The sequence below is a fragment of the Varroa destructor genome, unplaced genomic scaffold (assembly GCF_002443255.2).
Source record: "Varroa destructor unplaced genomic scaffold, Vdes_3.0 BEIS01000001.1, whole genome shotgun sequence".
NCBI lineage: Eukaryota > Metazoa > Arthropoda > Arachnida > Mesostigmata > Varroidae > Varroa > Varroa destructor.
Window position 1 is genome coordinate 51,650,845 of NW_019211454.1, and position 24,148 is coordinate 51,674,992.

Below are 24,148 nucleotides of genomic sequence, written 5' to 3' on the forward strand. Positions count from 1 at the left end.
ATCATTCCCGCTTACCCATTGCATTGTAAGTATATGCGCCCAAATGTAGCCACAGAATCAAATTCGGCCGCTATTTCCTCGAGGAGAACTTAGCAAGGCGACACTGACTGACTGACTGACTGACTGACGCGTCGGATACGCAGTACGAATCGTTCAACACTGACTGAACTTCTCGCATGTACTTGAAAAGAATCTTTGTCCTATATTTACGGATAGTTCTCTCTAGAAGTCTGCAAGAGCACGCGTCATCTAACCGAAAGCAACACCGGCTCGTGTTTCTTGAAAACGAGGGATCGTCCTTTTTGGCCTGTAGCAGTGGACTGACGTCGTCTTCGTCGTCGTCGTCGACCTATATGAAAGCAATTATTTAACAATTATAAACGGGACCGATCTGTCAGCCTGCCCCCGCAGCGCAATCCGAAATACCGTTTTGTAATCGAAAATCCGTCCGACAAGTATGACTGCATGGACGTCACAGGTCTTTTGGGATTAAGCGAAAGATAATCACCACGTTTCATCATCTTGTACAGTTATTCTGTTCCGGTCCCATCCATCTGCTCGCGTCGTCTGCTCGAAGTCAGGCTCTTTGCATTGAATCGAAATAAACAAGATCGCGCGCCTGGTGTCACCGCATGTTGGTACAGAGCATTTTAGACGTGTGTATATATATATATATATATATATATATTCAGTGCAGCTGGACGATAAGTCTTCGATATATCTAGCATTACGTAATGAGTGCTGTGTCATCTTCCTATCAGTTCGAGCTATGGGCAGCCAATTATAACTCATAGATCTCACCAGCTTCAACGCCGTCGATCACACATACTGCACTTCCTGGACGTATTCTTCAAGCGACCCTATTTTATGCGTACGATTGAGTATTCACGACGCATCTCTAATGTACTATACAAAGAATCGACAATAGGAATTATGAATCACGGCGCATAGGCGTTATTTTATATCTGGAAATCTGCGATCGCCGCGATAGCGGCTTACTTACCCTTACCAAATGAAGTACCTGCAGAGACGAAGTTTATTTATATTAATAATCTTTATATTTAAAAATGGAGAAATGATTGTAAAGCTTCGTTTCAGGACGAGGCACGCATGATCGGCGCAGCGAACTCTCGGTCGTTGTCACCTCGATTGTATTTACTTAATATTCCCTATCCCCGAATGCTGTTTTGGAGACCTTCGGCTACTGTTTTAGATCAACGACTATCGATCTACGCCAATCTCGGATTATAGCTCGCTGCCAGTTTAAGCTTGTGGATATAACAAATTAGCGGTCCTTCATTTGTTTTGTCAATTTTTTCGGCCTTCGAGATTGTCTGCCAGGACTCGATTCCACTTCTGCCATGATTTTTTGTTGTCCCAGCATGCCAGTAACATTTGTAGTATCATTCCAAGATACCTTTACCGGCTTCATTAAAAGCCAATGGCTCGCAACGACCAGAACTCGTAGTACAGGCTTTGCGTTTCCGAAGATGTCGCTCTCGTATCGCCAGCTCAAATAATACGGATACGGTTCCCTGTGTTGTTACTTCACCTTCATCGTATCAGAACGTTACATTGGTACAAGTGAATGATAATAGTAGTAATTATCTATTCAAAATAGTTTTTTGTCTTCGTTTATCATCTTTCTTTATAATTTTTGCTATTCTATCTACCTTCCTATCCCTCTAAGTATGCACTCTCTTTTGAGTTTTTCTCTTCCTTCGCCTTTTTCCTATTGCCATAGTGGCTCTCCTATATGAATTATTAATAATAAACATTTCTGCCAATTTTTTCCGTGGAGTTGCGTCTGTCCGCTCCACTATCCCGAACAACTGTGTGGCTGGCTGTACACCCATCCACTCGTTATTTCTGTAATTGCGGCTGCTGATGATGGTGGTGGGGATGATTGGTCTGGTGATGATGATGATGGTGACGACAATCATCATCATCATCATCGTTGTCATGATAAGGGTGATGATGATATTGTTGGCGATGTTTAATCTTTTCGGCTCTTAATCTCCCTCGTTTGAGCAGGCAATCGCTCGAAGATGAGGGAGCGGTAGACACAGATTTTTATACCAGAATGACTGCCACGACGAAAATGACGCCGGCCGCCGCGGTTCGTATTACGTAGCCGTAGTCGGTTCGGGTCGGGCCGAATGCTGGCGTGTGCGCGAGTAAACGCCGTCAATGTATCGGCTTCTGCCAGCTCTCTGCCGCCCAATTACTGTAGTACTAGTAGTAGCAGTTGTGGCAGTTAGTAATGGTGATGGCTTTTTACTGCGCTGGTATCAGCATCGCCGCTAAGAGCACAGGCACCAGCACTGCTGGCGGTGTTGATGATGTGCCATACCAAAAGAAGTAGCAGCAACAGCAGAATCACTACTGATAAAACCTATGGCAGAATGATACGGGCCTGCTGCTTCTGTCACAACCACGCCAATCGGTAGACGTGGGTAGACGAGATCCAAGAAATCGCGATCGCGCGAAATAGACGCTGCCGCTGTCTCTTGAGTTTCTGTCGTCTTTGATTGTTCTAACCGGTGCCCATCGCATCCCGGCGTTCGCAGTGATGCTTTGGTGGAGGCCGTGGTTACTTAAACTGCGACTACTCGATTGAAGCGACCGTCGTCGCAGAAGGAGAGCGTGCGCGAGATCGCGCAAAATAATGGTGTCGAACGGAACACAAAGAGACGATATGCGCTGTATAGTACGTAACAGACGTACTCATATAGGCACACACATTACGGTGGCGTTTCCATCCGCTATGAATTATCACCGTCGTTGGCTTTTGTCGACAACGACGCGCTTTCCTATACACAGATAGATATCTAGATGAATAGGTATAGATGCCCGGAGCTTCTGCTGGCGCCGCCGCCGCCGCCGCCGCCGCCGCCGCCGTTGTTGAGCAATGGAAAACTGTAGTGAATTGTAACTGCAACCTGAGAGGTAATTATTATTATAATTATCATTATATTCCTCCAAGTCCGATGCCTACCCCCATGCCAATCTGAGTAATTAACACCGTTATCTCGTATGCGTGTGCTGACAGCAGACAAACAGCGCATCCTGATACGACGTCATACATTACAGTGCGAGATTAGTGTGGGGAGAAGTTGTTGTAGTTCGAAGGTGCTGTATAAACGCCTGAAGCACGACCAACGGGTCATTCTGGGGTAGCCAATGGTATGGTACCCACTGACGATACAACGACGATGGACGAGATCCGTCGTTGAAGGGAATTGTTTGTACGTCTGACGTTTTGGACGATACGTACGTTGTTTTCAGTGTAGCATAGTAAGATTTAGCACTTATTTGGAACACGCGCACGCTCTATTGGAGTCCAGGCATATGAAAAACTGTATTCATTGTTCCTGCCGGCCATAGTGATGAAAAGTGAAGCCAATCAGTGAGCTTCGGATGGATTAAGATTCTCTAGTTAATAAAGTATCGTGCAGTGTGTCATGACCAGCTCTATGTTCTACTAATAGCATTAAACTGCATTGACATTTTTGCCAGGGAAAAGAAAAACCAACGTGTAAAGGACGAGAGGACAAACGAATCCTGCCTTTGATTGGTCAGCTATTTCTTGGTTCAAAATAGTTTACTAGATCGTCGTCAGCTCGTAACCAGAAAAACCAGGTTTATAATCTTCACTCAAATAGATCAAGGGGCCTGACTGAGCAAAATATTACAGATACTAAAATCCGGAGGAAATATAATCTAGATTGTCGCTTTTAGCTGTACGTTCTTGCTGAATAACTAGAGGGGCAGTAATATGGCTTACGGTAAGTTTGGTAGATGTACAATCTTTGTGATCTCTTACATAAATTAAATAGCATCAGTCCGTTAATCATTTCGGTACGCTTTATCTGGTGAATTGTATGCTTTAAAGACTGATTGTAAGACAATTGAAGAATAGACGGAGCCGTCGACAATCGATCTTTGTTTGCGTAGCCAAACTGCATTATTTGTGTTAATTAATAACAGACTCATAAACAGTTACGATAGGACAGTGTGGCCTATTGTAATCAATTATATATTATAATGCGAAAACAATAGCCGAGCCTTGAAGTTAAGTTTTAGCAGAACGACAGTATTTCACAGCTGGAGTAATTGGTCAGAAGCGAATCCCTTTTAGGGATAACGTCGTCTTTTTACTCAGCCCATGTGTATACGGAAATATTCTGTTTTCGGAATAAGTTTGCGTCGTTTACATCATTCGGCTGTCATTTTAAAGTCAGTTTTTATTTGATTCGTCCAATAATGGGTTTTGCTCGCTCGTTTTGTGTAGAATTCCGTCGTCTAATGGAAACGCTCCAGGTGGTTTCGCTTGTTAAGCACTGAAAAAAAGCAAACGCAAAAAAATTTACTGCTCTCTTTGATTTGTCCTCCGAAGCGAACGAGTTATGATTGTTGTCATCCCGTTTCGTTGATCGTCCTGTCGGCGTTGCCCACGACGCCATCGGTCGCTGGCCGCTTGGCTGGGAGTCCATCACTGCCATCTGTACCTACCGGGTCAGCAGTAGTCGCGACGGTAGCAACTGTGGCGTTGGCTTTATTGTGGCCAAAAGGCAAACATGTAATTACCGCGTTCTGTTCGCTGTTGCTGACGGCTAGAGCACCAACGCTGGCTATCGCAGACCAACGCTTTGTAGTGACCCATGTAACTGTCGCTTACTCAAGGCTATTTCTGCTGCTCATATGCAGCAGCTGTAACAGCAGATGCCGGTAGGCCACTGCAATGAAGTGCGTCACCGTTGGATTTACTGTTGATGTCGTCCTTTGGGGGACGCAATGGCGCCAACGCAGAGTAAACGTGTCATCATGCGACATCGTAGTTCATCTATAGTAGCAAGCTTATCAAGTTTCGAACATTTCAATCCTCTTATCGAAGGAAATAATAGATTAGAAGCTTATGACATATCTGTTACGGTCATGTGGAAACTCATTATTGGCCCCGAACAGCGTGAGGTATCACTTCGCTTAAGTAAAATCTCATCCCTTGTTGGGGGACCGTATGATGCGTTTCAAAGACCGAAACGTTTGCAAGACGTGTCACCAGCAGGCTTTCATCAGAATGGAAGTCAACTAACTAGCAGACATGTTTTATGTTAAACCGAGTTCTCCTTTGAAGGCCACCTCCTAGAGCAAGTGTAAGTATAAGACATAGTTCAAATATGTTATTACTTTGACCTCAGCTCTTAAGCGTACAGGTGAAAACTAACACATCGGCATTAACTGTCAATAGCCTGCTGATATGTATCTAAATAGAATGCCCCAAATAACTATACAGATCTAGTCATCGCCTCAGCGAATCTGCGACTCATTTGCTTGCTGCTAGCTTATATTTAGCCTGCTGTCAATCCTAGCTCGGTTTAGCGTTGGGTAACCATGATCGCTGCTATCCAAAAAGTAGATAAATAACGCGAGAGTAGAAATTCGTAGTGATGCAAATATATAATTACTACAATCAACTTCTTCTTTTGTTAGTATCTGTTTTGCCGTAGACCCTGTTGTTGCTTGCTTTGGCATCGCGCGGCCAGCGGCGGCTTCTGGTGGCATAACCGCAGAGTTATAACAAGCAACTTCTGTTGTTTCTGTGTTTGGTATTACTGAGTACCGTTGTTGTTAACATTGTTAATCTCGTTGTTGTTATTGTTGTTGTTGTTACGGCTTTATTGCAGTTCTTCTCCTTTTGACTGGTTGTAGCGGTAGGTCCTTTACGTTTCCTCCGACGGCCGTCTGTCGTTGCCTCTTTGGCCGCTGGTCTAAGCAGACGGTCATTGCTCTGTATTCATGTCTACATACAGGGGTAAGTACTATATTTAGTTTGGGGGAGGGGGGACCATTAGCGGGCTGACCCGAACGATGTACCGAGTGCGCGGGAATCTTACACTGCAGCGCTACCGTCGACTAACCTGTGAACAAATGCAAAAAATATTGTTAGAATACGCACGGAAAAATAGTAATTTTAAATTGAGAAGTATTTAGGTGCTTCGCACCTAAATACTTCTCAATAAAGAAGGAAATAAGGATCAGCAACGTAAGCCACATTTCAATTGGCATTTAATTGTATCCCAATTTCTACTTCGTAAAGTCTTCAGCTCAAAAGAGGATAGTGGTCGCTACTTGCGTAATCGAGGTATTATAATTGTGGGGAAGCAACAAGGACAGAAGGAATCGAGTCTGAACAATTGGTACTGAACTGACATCATCATTATCACCGTCACCAGAATCGAGGACACGTTTACCATAGCCACTAGAAAAAAAAGCACCAAAGCAAAGCAACAGTTGTCTATAATTCGCGTTGACCTCCATTTATAAGGTGGCCGCCTTGATCACGACGGAGTGAATGATATTGGGCCGCTCGAATAGTCATTGGTGACCCCCCTACCATTCCCTCACCATTTCGGCGATATTATCCCCCAAAAATCCCCAGAAGAAACCTATAATCTATATATAGGGTACCAAACTGGTTCTCCTTCTGTTCGTCATCATCATATCCCTTTTTTTCGGCATTTGCTTCTTGTCTTGATTCTTTCTCGTTTTAACCTATCCTCATTTTCATTTCACTCTTTGGCTCTTTAGACTTTTTCTCCAAATGCATACCCCCGTCGCTGCATACCTCAGTTTCGTTCCTCGTCCTGCATGTAGTATAACAATAGGTACCGCCACACAACCGACCAGTTAGTGCTACAAGTCTCTACCTGTCGTCTGCTAGTACGAGTCCTAGCACTATATAGTACAGTCGCTTTTACAATTTTTTTTCCTTTGTCGCCCATTTGCCACTCGTCAAACGCGCGGTGGTGCGCTCTCCATAAGAAACTAAAAAAAGAGGTTCGCTTCAACCCTCAACTGCAATTGTAAAATATTCAGCCAGAGATGAACGCCATTACATGAGGCGATTGTATCGGCTTATTGCAATGGGTGTGTGCCTATCCCTACGACTGCTACTAGCCTCGCCGTCCACGAGTTTCCCTTCGATCTTTTTCGGCCTGCTGTCAACCCGTTTTAGTGTGGTCGACATAAGCGCGTATCAACAGATAATACTACTACTACTCAACACAAACGTATGTCGTATGGTCTTCGTAGGGCTGACCTACTGCTGTCCCCCCTCCCCTCACACCCTGTCCTCACTGAGCTCCACATTGTGCCAAGGAGTTGATCTCTAGGTCGCTGTTGGTACTCCCTCGATAGAATCACACTGGAGCAGTTCGTTCTTTCTGTCTGCAGTTTTCCATTATGTATGGTCACGATTTTTAAAGGGGTCGCGCGTACCTACGCGTGCATGGGTGTGAGCGTGGCGTTCCCGATGAGCTTGGCTTTTTCTGATCTTTCCTGTGCCTGTCTGACGATGTCTGTCGATGTGTGCTTGAATGAACGCGAGAGGGTTAGTTGGTCGTTTGTCTGATACAGATGTTGCGAACGAACTTCTAGATACACATATCTGTAGAGGGGGAGTGTACTTGATATAGCAAGAGTAGTCACTTGTCTTCTGCGAAAAGCGGTAGAGCTACGCATTACGCAAATGCTTCGTCCCTTCGTCCTAGAACCCACCGCTGAAGCATCGCAATGAAGTAAAACCGAAAATGAGGCGGAGAGCTTTCGTTGCTGAAATGACAAGCGTGGTCGAATCGAGAAAACTGCGGGAAGCTACTGCTGTCAGAATAAAAAAAAAGCTCATACTCATATCGCTCATAAGCAACATCTCGTCTTAGAAATAATGAGAGATACACAGCTTTCTTCGATTCAGCTGTTTCGACAACCCGTAACCCATATTTGGCCTTGCGGCTTACGATTGTCGAAGTGATGACATCTGCAACCTACGTTTCATATCTGTTTTAAGGTCCGGGTACGTTTGGTGTCTGTCCTGGCAATCATAACCGATTGATTTTGAAAGGTGTTTCTAGTATATTAGATATCTGACTAAACCACTCACTCTACTGTTACATCTATATAAGCGTATTCAGCTCTTTATTATATAAAGCCGCCGGTCATTTCTGAACGCCGTTTTAATAGCTTTTGTTGTGTAGTTTTATTTATAGATCGCAGTTTATCTCCTGCATTCATATTGAATACTCGTATTGCCAAAATATGCATGTAAGTAGTCCTCCTTAGTTAAATGAAAGTACTCCTAAATTTCGTTGGCTATGTCTGGGTACCTGGAAGTAATTAGAGTCTAAAAGGAAGTCAAATTTAAGTTGGCCGAATGCCACCGATTTGAGAAACGCTAGCACGAAAACCATTACGGCAGGCGTATTCATTGTGATATACGAAGCTTCGAGAAGATGAGAGCTTCCTGTTTTTAAAACATCATCATTATTGTTATTGTGGTCATCATTCGTGATTGAGAGATAGCCTCCGGTCTCGCGCCATTTCGCAACAAAGCTTTATTTGAATATTAAGGAAGTATCTGTGGAGACTAGAGTCACTTTTTTCGTACGTTAAATTTGCATACTCCGTCTTCAAGAACTTAGACCATCTTAACATGTCAATCCTAGGCCCGAATCAGCACACGTTTGTCCGCTGTATCCAGATGTATGCCGACCTTGTCCAGAGCTAAATCACAAAGTACAACATGGCGTCTACTACCAAGTGCTCATTATGGCCGGTTCTGTTCCCTAAGTTCACTATCCTGAGGCGTTGCATCAAAATGTTAATGACTAGCTCTAAGACTACTCGTCTAACACTTTTTCTTTTAAGGTAACTTCGTTCAGCAGTCAACCTCGAAAACACTGCAGGCACTGCCGCTGCTTTGACTGCCATTGCCGAAGTGCCATTGGGTGTGAACCGCGACTTCGAAATCGTTCGTTTACACCCATCGGTGATGCGAACTTTTCTTCGAAGTCGTCGTCCCACAACACTGAGACTGCGAATTCGCGAACTCTGAACCACCGCATTTTGCTTTAATGCCGCCTATTGCTGGTCCTTCCTCAGAGTCTTTTCACCTTCAGCGTCGTCGTCTACCTTTCTCTCTGTCTCCTTCTAGTGCGCTGTTACTTGACCGACTCGAGAACAGCCCCGACTGGATGGCTCGATTAATCAAAATAGCGGGAGCAAGCAAACGAGAAAAGAAAAAATGTCTCGCACGAGCTAGCTGTCCCCTCATGAGGACTTGGCGCCGTCTCATGGCACTCACTATATACTGTAAAGCTGGTAGCAGCGATGATGAGTGGAAAAATTGCTTACAAGTGCACCACCCCGCAAGGTACGGTCATGGACCATTCTCAGTCTTCATTCTAAAATGGCGCAAGCAAAGACAGAGACTGCGGCTAACTGGCCGGACTCATGCAGGTCTAGATGGCTTGGGCCTACTATACTGTGCAAAACCAGTGAACTTGTCTAAGTAGAAGCACTACTCGATGTATATTCCATCCTATCACGGTCACTGTTGCTGTGGTTGTCCCTTTAAGAGTCTGCCTGCGGAGTGTGTTTTTACTTCAAGACGTGTGTCTGTTTGCATTTATGAAGCTGACGTGAACGTCACGTCGTCGATGAGTGAATCAGCGTACAGCATCCGAAGGCTAGAGACGCGTCGGCGTACACACTGAATCGTTCTAGGTCTAAGAAGGGTGATGGGGGGCAGCAATCCAGGTCCATAGGGCTGCTCTGAGTGTTATTGCTTTTTAATTATTTCACTAGATAACTTAGAGAGCGAGAGAGAGAAAGCGAGAGAGAGAGAGAGAGAGAGAGAGAGAGAGAGAGAGAGAGAGAGCCAAATACGATGAGGCGAATCAAAAGAACGTCACTGAATTTCGAACGTTTTAGTCAGTAAAATAAGGAAAGATGTGCGAAGGGTGATTTTACATATTACGGAAACTATCATTAGTAATTTGTAAAACAATAATAAATAAACATATAGTGTAATTATGAACGAACGATTCGGCCAAGTTGCTTTAGATTAAGCCTACACAATGTGTATTTGACTATAGCTATGCTTTAACAGTAACTCCAGGCGCTCTCTTTGAACAATCTGCGCTGTGACTGGCAAACAGCACATGTCTTCGTAGTAACTCAGCTATCTTCTGTCAGCTAAAAATGTCTGAATTGTAACTCTGTTGTTTCACGAAATCTTCGTTTGGGACTCATTGTCATCCAAAATCTATTAAGTGAGTGTGGCGTTTTCAGGGATCGAGTGTTCGTCTAACCGACGTGCCCCACTACTCTTTGGTTTCAATGGCGTCATGTATTGATTGCCGAACCTAAGCTTCATCGCTCTTCGACGCGTTCTCAATGCCGCTTGCATTACACTAGTCGACCTCACCTTATTTTTGTTGCCATCGGGAGAAAATAGGACGACTGCTTGAATCACCCACGATGTACAGCAATTACATCGAGTTCTTTTTCACTTACCATCTACTCGTGTGTTTCGTCATGTACAATAGGCGTTATTAATGGCTAGTTACTCCCGTGTGAGGAGTTAGCCCTCACCGTTCAACAAGCTAGAAAAAAAACTTAACATGAGGAAGAGACTTCGAAATGAGCAAAAGGACATACCCTGAACAAACACATCCTACTGCGCCTAGCAGACGAGTGCCGCGCTAGCTAGCTAGCTAGCTAACGCGACAATGAGAGATGTGCAGGAAAATAAAGGAAGGAGAAGGAAAAAAGGGTAATATTTGAACATCAAGAGCCACGATTTGTTCACCCGGCCAAGTTAGATGATCTTACACCATCAGCCAACTATCACCACAAGCGTCCGCTACTACGACAACAACTACTGATACTACTACCGTCATTGGCAGCACTATACTATCATTGTACCCACTCATGGCTTTTGTAGCCGCGGTGGCTCGTGCCTCATGCCACTACAATCCGAGACGGTCCTTGATCGCTGTTCGGAGGGCGCGCTTAGCAAAAAACTACTCGATCGGGTCTGGCCGAACGCCACTCGCGCGGCGCAAATATTTAAAAACTCAAAAAGGGTGTCATCCTGCCCGTTGTTGTGCTCCTGTTGTTTTATCCTTCGTGTAAGGCAGCAAGGAAGCGAGAAGAAAGGAGAACGAAGGAGCAGGAGAAGCCGCACAGAAGAAGGTCAACAGGGAAGCGTGGCTGCAACGAGGCTCTATCAAATAGCCATGTGCATGAAGATCTGTCGGTCGTTCATAGTATTACATAGAGCGGCTGTATGCATACATACATATAGTAGTTTTTGGAGTTGCGTTTGTGCTCGCGCTGACTACTGGTTCTTTTTGTGACTCTTCTCTTCGCCGCTCTCTATCTCGTGGCTTCTATTTCCTCTCTGTCTTTTGTGTGTATGTCTGTGTGTTCCTGCGCCCCTTCGCCTGCCTTCTCGCGTTCACCTTGTATCACATCAGAATCTGACGACGGTAAAGCAGCAAGGCTTAGAAACACGAACGCTGCAGCAAACGAAAGGGGTGATCACACATTGCTCCCGTGGGGCGCGCTTGACGCGTGCACAGAACCCCTTTCTCCCTAGCCTCTGACATCCCCCCCCCCCCCCGAAAGAGTGCCCTGCCTAAGCGGCCGAACTTCGTACGAACCATATATATATATATATATATATATACTTCTGCCGCACTCATAGTACAGAGAGGCATCGTCGTAGTACAAGCACGACGGATGAGTACGGGAAATGACTACGCAGACACGATATCTAGTAGCCAAGATAGCAAGGCAAACGGGAAAAGACAAAGTAGTCGTAGCATGATTGGAGCCCAGGCAAATGGCCCCATAGCTTCTCGATACTGCAGTAGTAGCGGCAGCGGCAACGGTTTCGGCTAAGTTAGGTAGCTCCTTTTTAGCTAACCTTCTCACTGTGACCTTCGGAGCCGACTTAATCCGAAGATTGTAATCCGTGATGTCGCGATTATTTCGAGCGAGTAAGCTATCGACGGCTTATGCTGCTACCTCCAACCGCGCCAATAAGTATAGACCCTGCAGACGAAGTGCGCGAGACTCGATGACGCTGTCTGCGTATGATACAGAGAGGAGGTCTCGTGCAGACTGAAACTAGGCTAGACTAGTAGGTTTCAGGGGTTATAATAAGGCAGAGTAAATATAGTTGGGAAGGCGATGAGCCCATGGATCGCTTGACTTAGATGGACGGCGGACGACGTCTAGAGGCCAAGATGAACTACTGCTGTCATCACAAATATTGCTACCATAATATTATATTAAGAACGACCGAAGAACTCTTCGATACAGGCTTGTATGCAGTTATCTACAAATACATATGTAAGGGAGGGTTATTCCCTGTAGATATTTACACATAACAGTATCCCAAGCCGTTTTCTAGCTAGCTGGGATTTATTTTGTGTATGGGTTTCAGTTGCCTCACAGCAAACGAATTAAAGAGGTCAGACTTTATTGTGGACGCATTCTGTCCTATTGTTCCGATCTGTCTAAGCGATTAAAGCGTCGCAGAAATACGGTATAGCGATTTAGTTATCAGAACCAACGCATCGTATAAACACAACGGCAGCAGCTGTTGAAAGTCAAATAGGACACTTTACTCTTTGAGCTTGATTGATCAGCGAGGTGCGTGCGGCTTCATGGTATCGACAGGTGAGCGAACACAGTAACTTTCTGGGTATTAATACCCAGTATAATTCTAAACCTAATTTCAGTTAGCCAATTTCAAAGGAAGGAGTTAGTTAGTTTAAACTTTAATATTGTATTCAGTAAGCCAGGACATCCAAGACGGAAAGGTGGCGCACGTGCATACATGTAGCACAGACACTATCGCCGGCACAGAAATCGAATTCATACAAAATAGGATCGATTGAGATCAATGAAGTCCTGTTCGGACGATGACAAGGCAAGTTAGCACGAATTCTACGAAAGCACGTGCGGGGTGCCAAAGCCCTCGAGTGCTGCTTTTATGGTAATCATAAAGACAGCGTCGAGCAATGCATTTTATGTAATTTAATAAAAAATGGTAATTACGTTAGTTGCCCTCCTCCGGCTGATAAATCTATTCGTTAAAATTGTTTAATTACGTTTTACGACGGATGCTCATGTAGTAACTATACCGCGAGACGTGTGAGTTATATTAATTGAATTTTGGTACAGATTCATAAAAGAAAAAAGCGGGCAAGCGTTTAAGGATCAGTCTCGTTTTTTCCGCCGAAACCATGATGGGGTTAGCACACATAACACACATAGCATACAAACACTAATATCATATTTTACTGTTTGTTCTGTGACAAACATTGTGCTGAAATCAGATTCTTGGAACACGAATTTCTAAACTATTGGGATTGACGCATAAGTCATCTTGTTTTTCCATTACTTCGCATTCGCAGATCTTTCTTTATTTGTTCGTGGTGCCGTATACAAGTAAGAAGTTATATCATTGCTTTATAAGCCAATTATCATCGTTCTCTCCAGATCACGGAGTATTGCTATTTCTTCGAGCCTCAAAAACGGGTATATCAGGCAGCGAGAAATCGAGTTTTTGGCCTTTTCTGTTCGTCGTTTACTCAAGGTCAAAAAATTGGCGAAATAACCAGGGCTAAACCATTGACTCTTTTAGGGCTTGCTGATACAAGTCTCGTCAACGACATACTACATGCATACTATGCAATAAGTATAATTAGATAAGGAAACAACCTCAGATAAGCGCGGCGTGTACAGTGAAAACTCTCTAGCTCAAAAAGCGTTTAGCTAAATTCAACAGTTTCTTTTTGACCTAATCGATGCGCTTCTTTCGGCCGTTTGTTTGTCGAGAGTCGCTCTAAAGCGATTTCGAGAGACAGCAATTTTTTAAAGGATCAACGGTGGCCAGTTTATCGTTTCGTATAATTCATTAAAATACATATGGAAGGGTAGGAAACGTAATTTTGTCAAACTTCACAAGTAATAACATAATATTGCCTACATCATTGACCATGAATGTGGTTTTCGTTGATGGGTCTAAGAAACAGAATATTTTTCACTGGTTGACTGAGTAATCTTGGAGCTAACAAACTTGCTTTTGTTTTTTATTGACTAAATAACGGTCTGGTTAAGTCATCGAGAGTAATTATAAACAAACCTTTGTTGAATTTGAGTTTATGCACTGTTCAGAGAATGTTTGGATAGATGAGGAGTATAAACTATACTCATTAAATGTTTAAAAGTTTAGTTTGTTTCTAAGCCAGTAGGTTTAATAAGGCAATCTTCTCAATGGTTGTGCTAAATTAAGGTTTGAGAGGCTCTTCTTTAATGTCCATTTCAGTCACATACAGCTGCCTCCTGCGTACAAAGACTCTGAAGGTGCATGTGGTTTGGCAGGGGCAGCCTCCTGACCTTTGCTCGATATTGATAAAGGGCTTCTCCTGCTTTCCAGTTAACTCCGGATAGAAGTTAAACATGAAAGATGTGACTACATCGTAAGTGGTCAATAAATCGTGTACTGAAATTAAGCTGCCGATACATTTTCTGAATCATGAAGTTATGCACAACCGTTCATTTTCTTTGTGCATTGTGAAGATGCTCATTTTTTTGAACGCTAAATATGGTAACAATCGAGTTTCTCTCATATTGAACAAATACGGGCAATAAGCATACAGTGCCTTTTGCAGCTTTTTACCTTAGGAAAACAGGTGAAATAGAGGAAGCGTCTAAAAAGCTATTTTTTTCCACCCAATGATAGTTGGGTGGAAAAAATAGTCTTTTAGCTTAGAATTTGCCGTAACGACCTCCTAAAGTAATCAAAGAACTTTCTAATGGTATCTAACACTTAGCTAGCAACGAACACAAAAATTTGAAGAAAGCTTATTAATAAAAATAGACCCTACATATATGCCAACCTAATAAAGCCACCGTAATATCCACTTCCTGAACTTTCTAAATTTATGAATCGACAGTTGCGTACGTCCGTGTGACAACTACTCCTTGTTACCGTAAGCTGAGTCCGTACCGCTGAGCAATGAGGAGACAGTTTCGGGCCTCAAAGCTGCTCGCGTAAGCTAACCTCAAAACAACACCTATCGAAGTTCCAAAAAGGCCGAATTTTATTGTTCGATTTGATATATATATATATATATATAAGATATATGTCGGACGATGCAATATATCAGGGAAAACATTCATCTTTAAGCTCGAGCAACAGCCAAATTATATTTAGCTCTAACAGAAAACTAAAATTGAGTCAGCCAATCTGAATATCATTGGTGATACGCTCATCATTAAATACAAGTTCAAAAAGATCGTATCAATTAAAGATGACCGAGATCACAGACTGAACAGATCCCAGCTTAAAACTGGTATCACATCCTAAATATAGGAGTAATTCTACAAAATATTGCACGTAAATTCTCTGTACCTGTAGATGCTTTGAATAATCTGAATGCTTTGAATAACCCCACAATCTGGGGTACACCATTTAAGTCTTAGAATTTGCTCCAGTACCATGGCTGATAAACGCAGCCCTTCAACCCTCGACATATTAGTTTTTTAGACTGTTCCTTGAAATAGATAGAAAAGAGTTACTCAACATTTTTTCTCCACAAGTCCTCGGTGAAGACAATCGAGATATTTGAGGATATTGAGATTTTGCAAATATATAGGAGCGTGGCCATGACTCAATCTGTTGATAGGAATTAAAAGTAACGATCAATTAATTCTTCATAATCTATTTATAACTTTACCTGTCTTTGGATCGAGACATCAGTAACGACAACTACTTCTGAGAAGCTTTCTGGCTACGATTTTCTGTTTCGCACAGGATAAGCAACAGCACCTTAGGAAGTATATTATATAAATTCATTATATAACACGTATCGATATTGTATATTAAGCTATCGAACTATGCTGTTTCCAGCCGATCAATGGCTGACAATTTTATTCAAATATTTATCAAATCCTCAATGAGACGATATGATGACGTCTAGGCGATGCCAGAGTAGACAGCATAGTCAGACCGTTTCTAGCCATGCTTGTCCTTTAAGGCCCTGCACAATTCAACCCAGCATCCCATAGGCTTAACCGCTTCAGTAAAACGGGAGTCACGGGTTGGCGATGGGAAAACAATGAATCCCCGTTTGAGGTTGGCCCGTTAGCCCGGAGCAAACTAGCAAACTAAACTTCTAAGACGGTTACGTAGAGTACAGCAGGTCATTCTAGCGTACCGTTGCTATCAAGCGATAACTGCGGTGGCGGTGATACTTCAGCTTCACTGCCAAGCCCAATATTGGGACCGACCGTACAGAAAGCTGCCGTGGCCTGCTTGCCTGGACTCGCTCCTAGCAGGCCTAGATGAGGCCCGATAATTAATTCCAATCAGGGCTGCCCGAGAGTTCGGGATAGATAGGGATTCCATTGGGAGTCTCTTCAGGGGGCTCTAGAGGGCGCTGTGTTCGCCGTCAGCCAGTCACACGCCCTCTCGCCCCGTGTGTAAAAATTAAGCCTAATTAACAGTCCTCCACAAGGGTAACGCCCGAGGGTTCTTTCATATGAGCAGCACAAATCAATTGTTTTTACGAACACCGCTAGCGCGCTTGTTATACTGGCACGAAGTACATAGTGCGACCACGTTTCTTGCCATTCGTCACAAGTCATCCTTTAACGACAAGAGTAATTAACTAGTGGTTAATTTCAGCGCGAGCTAATGAGTGTCTCCCGTGAACGTGGTCGGGTCAACGAACCGTCGTAGTCGCTAGGTGCGGTGGCGCCGGAGTGCGTCAGTCGGCCCGGCTTGGCTCGGTCGTTTGCGGGGGTAGTGGGAAAGAGAAGAGAGGGGCCTTCGCTTTCCCATGCTTTGCTCCGTTCAGATCCCCCGTTTGTCCCTACGCTCTGCGCAAGCCTTCGCTCCCCGTGCCCCGGTTTTTCGTCGACTAACGCACGGACGAACCGAGGAGCGACAGAGAAGTGGGAGGAAGCAGGCGTTTCGAGGGATCAAGGAACAGTTGGTGGCCCCTTTCGGGGCCTCACTGGCAGAGCAGGAGTAGCAGAGACTCACGACCGACGATCCCTCCCCCAAACCGTTCCCTTCTAGCCCCTTCTCTCTCTCCCCAAACTGAATTCTCCCCGTACTCACTCCTCCGCCACGACTAGCGACGGGGGTAGCGCCGCTGACATTGATGGTGGCGGCAGCGGCGGCGAAAGGCGGCTGCTGTTTGAGCGGCCGGCGGCGGTGGTAGAGACGACGGAAAAGAAGGAAGACGGGTCGGAGCAAGACACAGAGGAGAGCGTCCAGGGTGGTGCGAGGGGAAGACGAAGAAGAAGGCGAACCAAACGAGTGCTGCTGGGATCGAAAAGGGAAGGAACAACACGCAAGAGAAGACGGCGTCGGCAGCAGCAGTAGTGAGCGATCGGAGGCGAAGCTAGAAGACGATGGGGGAGCCAGCACGGGGACGGAGGCAGGGGCCGCCGCCAGAAAGAACACTGGATTGGGTGGAAGAGGGTAAAGGCGAGACGAGAGCTCTAGGAGAAGAGAAACACTAATTGCAAACGGAGTTATATACAGTCCGCTGGCTGGTTGCTAGCGCTCTAGGAGGCTGGTTGACTGTCTGCTGTCTACTACAGCAGCGGGAACGAGGGAGGACCATGATGGGTTAGGTTGGGTTGGGTTGAGGGGAAAAGGGCCGACAGCAGTTACGGTATTAGGGGACGGAATTAGGGGTAGTACAGACAGAGGTAAGCACAGTACAGCACAGCGGAAGAAGCAAGGGCCGTCCGTGTTCGTGGAGCAGCAATGGAGAAGAATGGCGAGGGCAGACGAGTGGCAAGCAGTAAGGCGACGTCCGCTGCAGGATGACGGCGGTAGCAGCAGGGTTCCTTGCAGAACAGAAACGATCGACCGAGCGCACGGACACGGTCGCTCGTGTGGAAGCACAGTGGAAAGAGAAAAGGAGGCTGCCTGCTGCTGCCAATTGGAGACTTGGAGCTGCTACTGGGCTAGCTGGCTGGCTGGCTGGCAGACTACAGCAATCTGGCAGTTGTGGCTGTGAACCGGTTTGTGGCCCAACCAACTTCGCCAACCGCTTGCGTCCACTGTGTCGACGTCCAACAGACCGGCAAACTCTGCTTGCCCGGTTGGTTATTGCCCGATACGGATACTGAGAAGCGGACTCTGTTCAATAGGGGCACGGGCCACTGAAAGGGCAACGCGATGGACTGGGGTATGAGTATTGCAAAGAGTATCAGAAAAGGAAGACAGGAAGTGGTACTAGCAAAGGCGCTAGTTCGACTAAAATGGGATGGAAAGAGAACGGAGGAACCGAAGAGGGAGAAATAGGATGAGCACCAGGATACTCGTGCTGGGGGTAAAGGACAGAGGACAGCGCAAAACGTCGACGAAAACACGCAATGAGAAAGGTGCGTCGATCGAACTAAAAGCGGTGATTGTCGTGCAATAAGAATGGTCTAGCTATTGAGGCCATGAAAGTTCTTTCCGGAACCATGAGTGGGGTAGAGGAGAGGAACAGTGAATCTGGGGCGGAGCGGTCATTTGAGCGCTAACTGTTACTGGCGATTGCCGTCCATGCCAAGAACCAACTAGCGTACGTATCCAGCAAAGGTCCGCCGGTTTCGCCGTCAGGCCCAGCTTGTATACGGCTGGGTTTGGCTGTGGCTCGGAGCTTGCCAAAACAGCCTGCTATCCAACGGCTTGTTCAGTCGTGATAGTTCAGTTGCCGGTACCACGCAGGGTAGAGTGTGGCCCATGCTGCGCTAGTGGAGTCCAGATACACACAAAAGCAAGCGTCGGCCATGCGGCCAGTCTCTCAATTGGTCGTCCCTCTAATTACAAAAGGTGGGGCCTCCCAAGGGGGGGCAAGGGCTTGGGTGGTATAGAGGGATTAAGGTGATCTCTCTCTCGCTCTCTCTCTCTCTCTCTGCGTTGCTCTCTGGCTCGAAGTAGAAGCGGCAGCAGTGCACCGCAGACCTGGCCTAGTTGAAAAGGAGTGAGGTTTTGTGATAGAGGGAGGAGCCTCGTGACCTGCCGCGCTGCCACTGGCGGGCTGATTAACATTCAAACTCGGCCCCCCAATTAGCACTCGGACTCGATGATTTGGTCTCTCACCCTGGGAGTGGCCGAGCTGGACGCTTCGAGGGCGGATGGCAAGTAGAAAGCCATTCTTATTGGTCACACGCGTTGCACCCTCTCACGTGGTCACGCGTTGGACAACAGCTAACGGTTAACGATCTGACATGTTTTAAATAATACACTTGAACGAGCTTGGAATGTGTTGATTATATGAGTCCGACCTTGAAATGAAATATAAATATATCCTTTCGATCCGTAATCCGTTCTCCTTTTACCAGGAACCTTTATCAAAAAATCATCAACGAGCATAACGCCATGCGTTTAAGTTGTTCATTCTTTTTTTACATATTACATTTTCTGCCTGTTTCCACTTGATAGTAATATCCATGTAACATTTTTGCTTCTATTCGGCAGCTTGGGGAATCCTTTCTTGCTGGAATCACTACCAGCAGTGCACCCATAATATAATGATCGGACAGCAGGCGCATGATTACCTGGTTATATCATATATTTCTGGTGATGTGTATCAATGCTATACATGACTGCTGAAATAGATATGGTTGTGGCTATCAAACAATGTCTGTCCATATAGTTCGTAGAGAGGACACACACGCAAAGGCCTGTACTCAACAGTACCTTCTAGTGACTGCACAGGAAAACGCTTTTGGTTCGTCGTCCTTGATCAGCTGACTTGCCGACTAGTGTCTGACTGTGTAGCCAGCCGCTGCGGAACGAGCTAGTAGAACTGGCTGGCTGGTTTTGTTCAGTCGCCGTTGCCCACGTCTGCTGCCGATGCGATGACGTAACGACATGAATGGCCTTCCACGTGGCTAGGAGCTGTCTTGAAAGACGACAGGTCCAAGACCGAAGAGTAAGTGGCTTTTGTCGCCATGTGACGTGGGCTAAAGAGACGAGAAGAAAACGACGACGGTGCACCGCCGTAGGGGGTGAACGGGGCTAGCAAACGAGCGGTTTGAGAAGCAAACATAGTGACCGGCCAACGAGAAGACTGGGAGGTAGCGGGGGTATACGAGACGGAAGTGGGGCCGGAAGTGAGGATGAAAGAAGCCGTGCGCGGCGACAGAACCATGATGCGACACAGAGCTACCATACACATACACAAGAGCGTGTACCGGCAGATAAGCGGACCGAAAAGTAGGTAGACATATAAACGGCCATAGAGGCGGTCCAGTGGAGAAGAGAGTATTTAGACAAAGGGAATTGACCAATACCACGTACAGCAGGACAGCCATGGAAAGAAGGTGAAATAGAGGCGGAGATGACGAAAGCTTGTTAAGTCGTGTCGAATATGCCTGCTTTGAGTTAAACGGGGAATATATGCGTCTACATATATATATATGTATACATATAGAAAAGATTGATACGCGACAAGCACCTACTCATTGGGTCAGGCTGTCATTATCGAAATGGAGTCACTTCATAGATTATCAAATACAAGGTTGTGTAGATTAAGCTAAGAGCAAGTGTTATTATGGGCAGATCTACTTTCGCATACGGGGGCATACAAATATGCTCTCACGTTTTTATCTTCCTGTTCACCTTTTCAATTGCCTACAAAAACAGGCTGTTCGCTTGATCAATTTTTATAATTCCCAAATGTTGCATATTGATGCTGAGCCTTTAAATTTTCTCAGATCGCCTCTCTGATGTAAAGTTCTGTGATATATCGCGCTATAAAGCAACCCTACGTACAAAACAGTCATAAATTCCTTGAAAAGCCAGAGTACGTCCTGCTTGACAAAAAAACCAAATCTGAGAGCACTGCGCGAAGTCTAACATTTCCAGACATTTAGGTAAAACACGCACAGTCTGCAATATACAACACAACTAAGTCGGTTTAATTTTTAGGAAAAGGTTTTGTCGCTTAGCATTATACTACAATTATGCCATACGGTATCAGTTAGAAAAACGGAAGGCGTGTAAAATACGTTTCTAATGCGGCATAATGAATACATTAAGAATGTATTTTTGTGAACGAAAAATATTGTAGAGGTAAATCGTAGGGTTGGAGTAATCAGACAACTATACTTTCCAGGTTATATCCCATTTACGTGGGGTGTTTTATTAAGGCACACGTATAGTTCCAAACAGTGAACACCGCTTTCGTAGATGGCCTTTTTTAGATCAGAAACGACTCATGAGAGCAATGCTAACGCGTGACTAGCTTCGTAAAATTCAATATATTTTCAACAATCCCTGCTTACGGTCCGTAAATAGGTACTTATTTCAACGATCCGTTTGCCCTGAACCAGGCTCTGTTAGAGGCACGAGTCAAGCATGTAGGTACAGCAATTTGTTGCCATGTGAACGCATTTCGCTTGGAACGATTCTAGTTAAGGTTAGGAAATCTGTGAGGTTATGCCACCTCATAATACGATGTATTCCATTTATAGACTAGAGTCACTCGAGGCATCATAGAGCAAATCGGTTTAGTACTATAATAGGTGTCTTTTTGACATTTCGAACAAGCTGTGTGTGCGTGTATTCCACTTTAGCCGCGGTACCGGATGCTGCTGGATAGGGTGCAGTTGTGTCAACTAGGAGCCATTCAATGAGTTTGTTTCGATGCAACATTTCTACGTCTCTGATGATATTGGTTTAGGAATCGGTAGGGGAATACGAAAGTTAACGCAGCCAAAACAGATCCGAAATCATACAATCAGCAATCCACATAGCCCCCTGCTTCATATGGCCAGCCGTGCTATTCTGCCAACATATAAACACAGTTAGCGGTATACGTGCACAATGCGACGACGGGTAAGTGTCGCGCACCCCGTCACCCCCAGAACAGACACCCTCGACGTCCGGTACCATCCGACTGGCTCGTACAGACCAGCCAAATCGGAATTAAAGGAATTACAGAGCTCGTATCACATATGTATATATGGACATATCTGCTATATATGTACGTGTGTATAAGCAGATAGGTACTCTTATTATGATTATTATAGTCTTTGGGTGACGAGTTCCACGATGCGGGCTACGAGCTGTGTTAGCTATCCTCGTCTCTTTCTCTATGGGCTAAGCACTGGCGACGCACGGCATGTCACTAGAGGACTGATAGGAGCAGACGTTTAGTCTAGTATGGTTGAACCTGGTATAAGCTGCCTTGGCTGGCCTAAACCTTACGGCCTGCAATAAGCAGGAAGCCCAGGCTACCTGCGGTGGCAGTGAACTTTGTCGCAGTTAAACAGTGACACCACGGATAGACAGACGCCTTCACACACACGTACGGTCAACCGCGCACACAGGCATACTAACCAACGAATATAGACGAGCCTGATTCAGGCCGAAAACTCTGACTGCAACTGCTGCTGCCTGCAGCAGGCTGTCGTGCTGCTTCGGTTTCTATTGCTGTTCACTGACTTTTGGGGTTTAATTTTGTCCTCGCTCATGCAAATGAAAGCAAAGAGCAGGCGACGACTATGACAACAGCGGCCACTTCGATGACAGCAACAACAACAGCGACGATGTCGACGATGAACAAAGGCGGATAATAATGGCGTCGACGTGAGATCGTAAAGACATCCATTCGAATTATTTCCAATTGGTCCCTTGTCCATTTTCCCCTTCCACTGCTGAGTCGGCTGAGTCCTTCGGTCTGACTCCGCAAGTCCCTTACACTCTGTTCCCAACCCCTTCCTCTGGCTTCTGGTTAAACGCAAGGGATATGCGTCAGCCAGCTAAAGCCTAAGCGAACATGTTTCACATCGCCCTTCGCTCGCACCCCGTTTACCTGATGCCCCATTGCCTGGCAAAAGAGGGCCGCGTTTGTAAACGGAACGATGTACACGCTGCGGGCCTGAGAGAAGTGATGCGTGCCGTCCCTCAACTATTCCTTTCGGCCGGTAATTCTGCTACGGCCGCGCCGTTGCTCCAGCTGGAGCTAATGTTAGAGTCGCCTCGGCAGTCAGACCGCAACACCGAACCAAAGCCCAGAGTGGACCGGGCATTGTAAGTGTGACATGGTCCCTGTCTTTCTATCCGATTCTGCGTCTCCGGACAAACGTCACTTGCTAAATACATGTACAACGGATTATGTAGATCGTAAGGACTGGTGAAATTGGACGCTTATTGTAATATCATATGCTAAAATTAACCAATTACTAAGTGAGAGATAAAGTCAGTATATAAACGCGACCGTCTTCCGAAAAATCCATAGAGGCATTTTAGTACATTCAAAGAAACGACATATTATCGATTACTTGATAATTGAAGAACTCCGCTGATACTATTACCGCTCTCAGCAATAACAAACGATGGCTCGTCTCTGTTCACTGACGTACAACCCATTCATTCGTGTTACAATATATTAAATAGCAGAGTTACAATTTTAAGAACAGTGTTGCTTTCTTATCTGGCCATTGTTTATTACGGCCAATAGCAATTGCAAACAAATACAACTGCTACAAGTACGGATTAGAGAGTAATTTATCTCGCAGTGGTAGATTAGCTTGATCTCTAAGGTCACAAATGCCTAAAAATGTTCTAACAACAATGGTGATCGAATTACTAGGTCAACATCAGTCGTCTGCATTCGATGGAATAGTCGATAACAATCGGTTGGAAAATACCCACCTTCTGGATAGTCTTATTACCATCGGGAGAAACCAGGCTATGACAAATTGGCCTTAAGATAGATCGTTCGAAGTGCATCCGTATGGCGCTGCGTGTAAACATTACGTTATGCCTTACAATCTTAGCTTTGCTAGTAAATTTGAAAAGATGTCAGACCTACAATCATCACCGAAACGTTGGAATACATTTGTTCAATCTCGATCATGCCTTGCCTCTCGAAAACCGTTTCTATCGTCCGCGATAGATATTATGTCTTATAGTAGGTTTACAGTATCAAATAATGCCGAGTACATGTGGCTTCTGGATAGTTTCAGATATTTTTGGCAATGCGTGCACAGCCCTGTCGGACAAATGAAGCGATCCTATGAAATTTGTTGAATCAAATCGGCTTTAATATCGGGCGTCTGAAAACTGAAGACCCGCATTCTACGAATAAAAACTATGTGAACTCATTACATGTCAACAAACAATCAACCGGGTTGAACGAAATACTTCAAAGAACCTGAGTACTCCGTTAATGGTATACATATATTTTGGTGCACAAAGCTAACTCCGGAATATATGGCGATCTAATAGGTTTCAACTATAGCCATTAAACGTGCTGTCTCCTTT

At 45.1% G+C, this 24,148-nt stretch overlaps 1 long non-coding RNA gene across 1 annotated transcript in view; it reads left to right on the forward strand.

Annotated features, from left to right (window-relative positions):
* The window catches only part of LOC147758786 (uncharacterized), a 57,769-nt gene extending 47,917 nt beyond the window's left edge, over nucleotides 1-9,852 (forward strand). Inside the window, exons 2-3 of the long non-coding RNA XR_015323791.1 lie at nucleotides 5,688-5,815; nucleotides 8,707-9,852. This is a non-coding gene — a long non-coding RNA (uncharacterized LOC147758786). The remainder of the gene's footprint in view (nucleotides 1-5,687; nucleotides 5,816-8,706) is intronic.
* The last annotated feature ends 14,296 nt before the right edge of the window (nucleotides 9,853-24,148 follow it).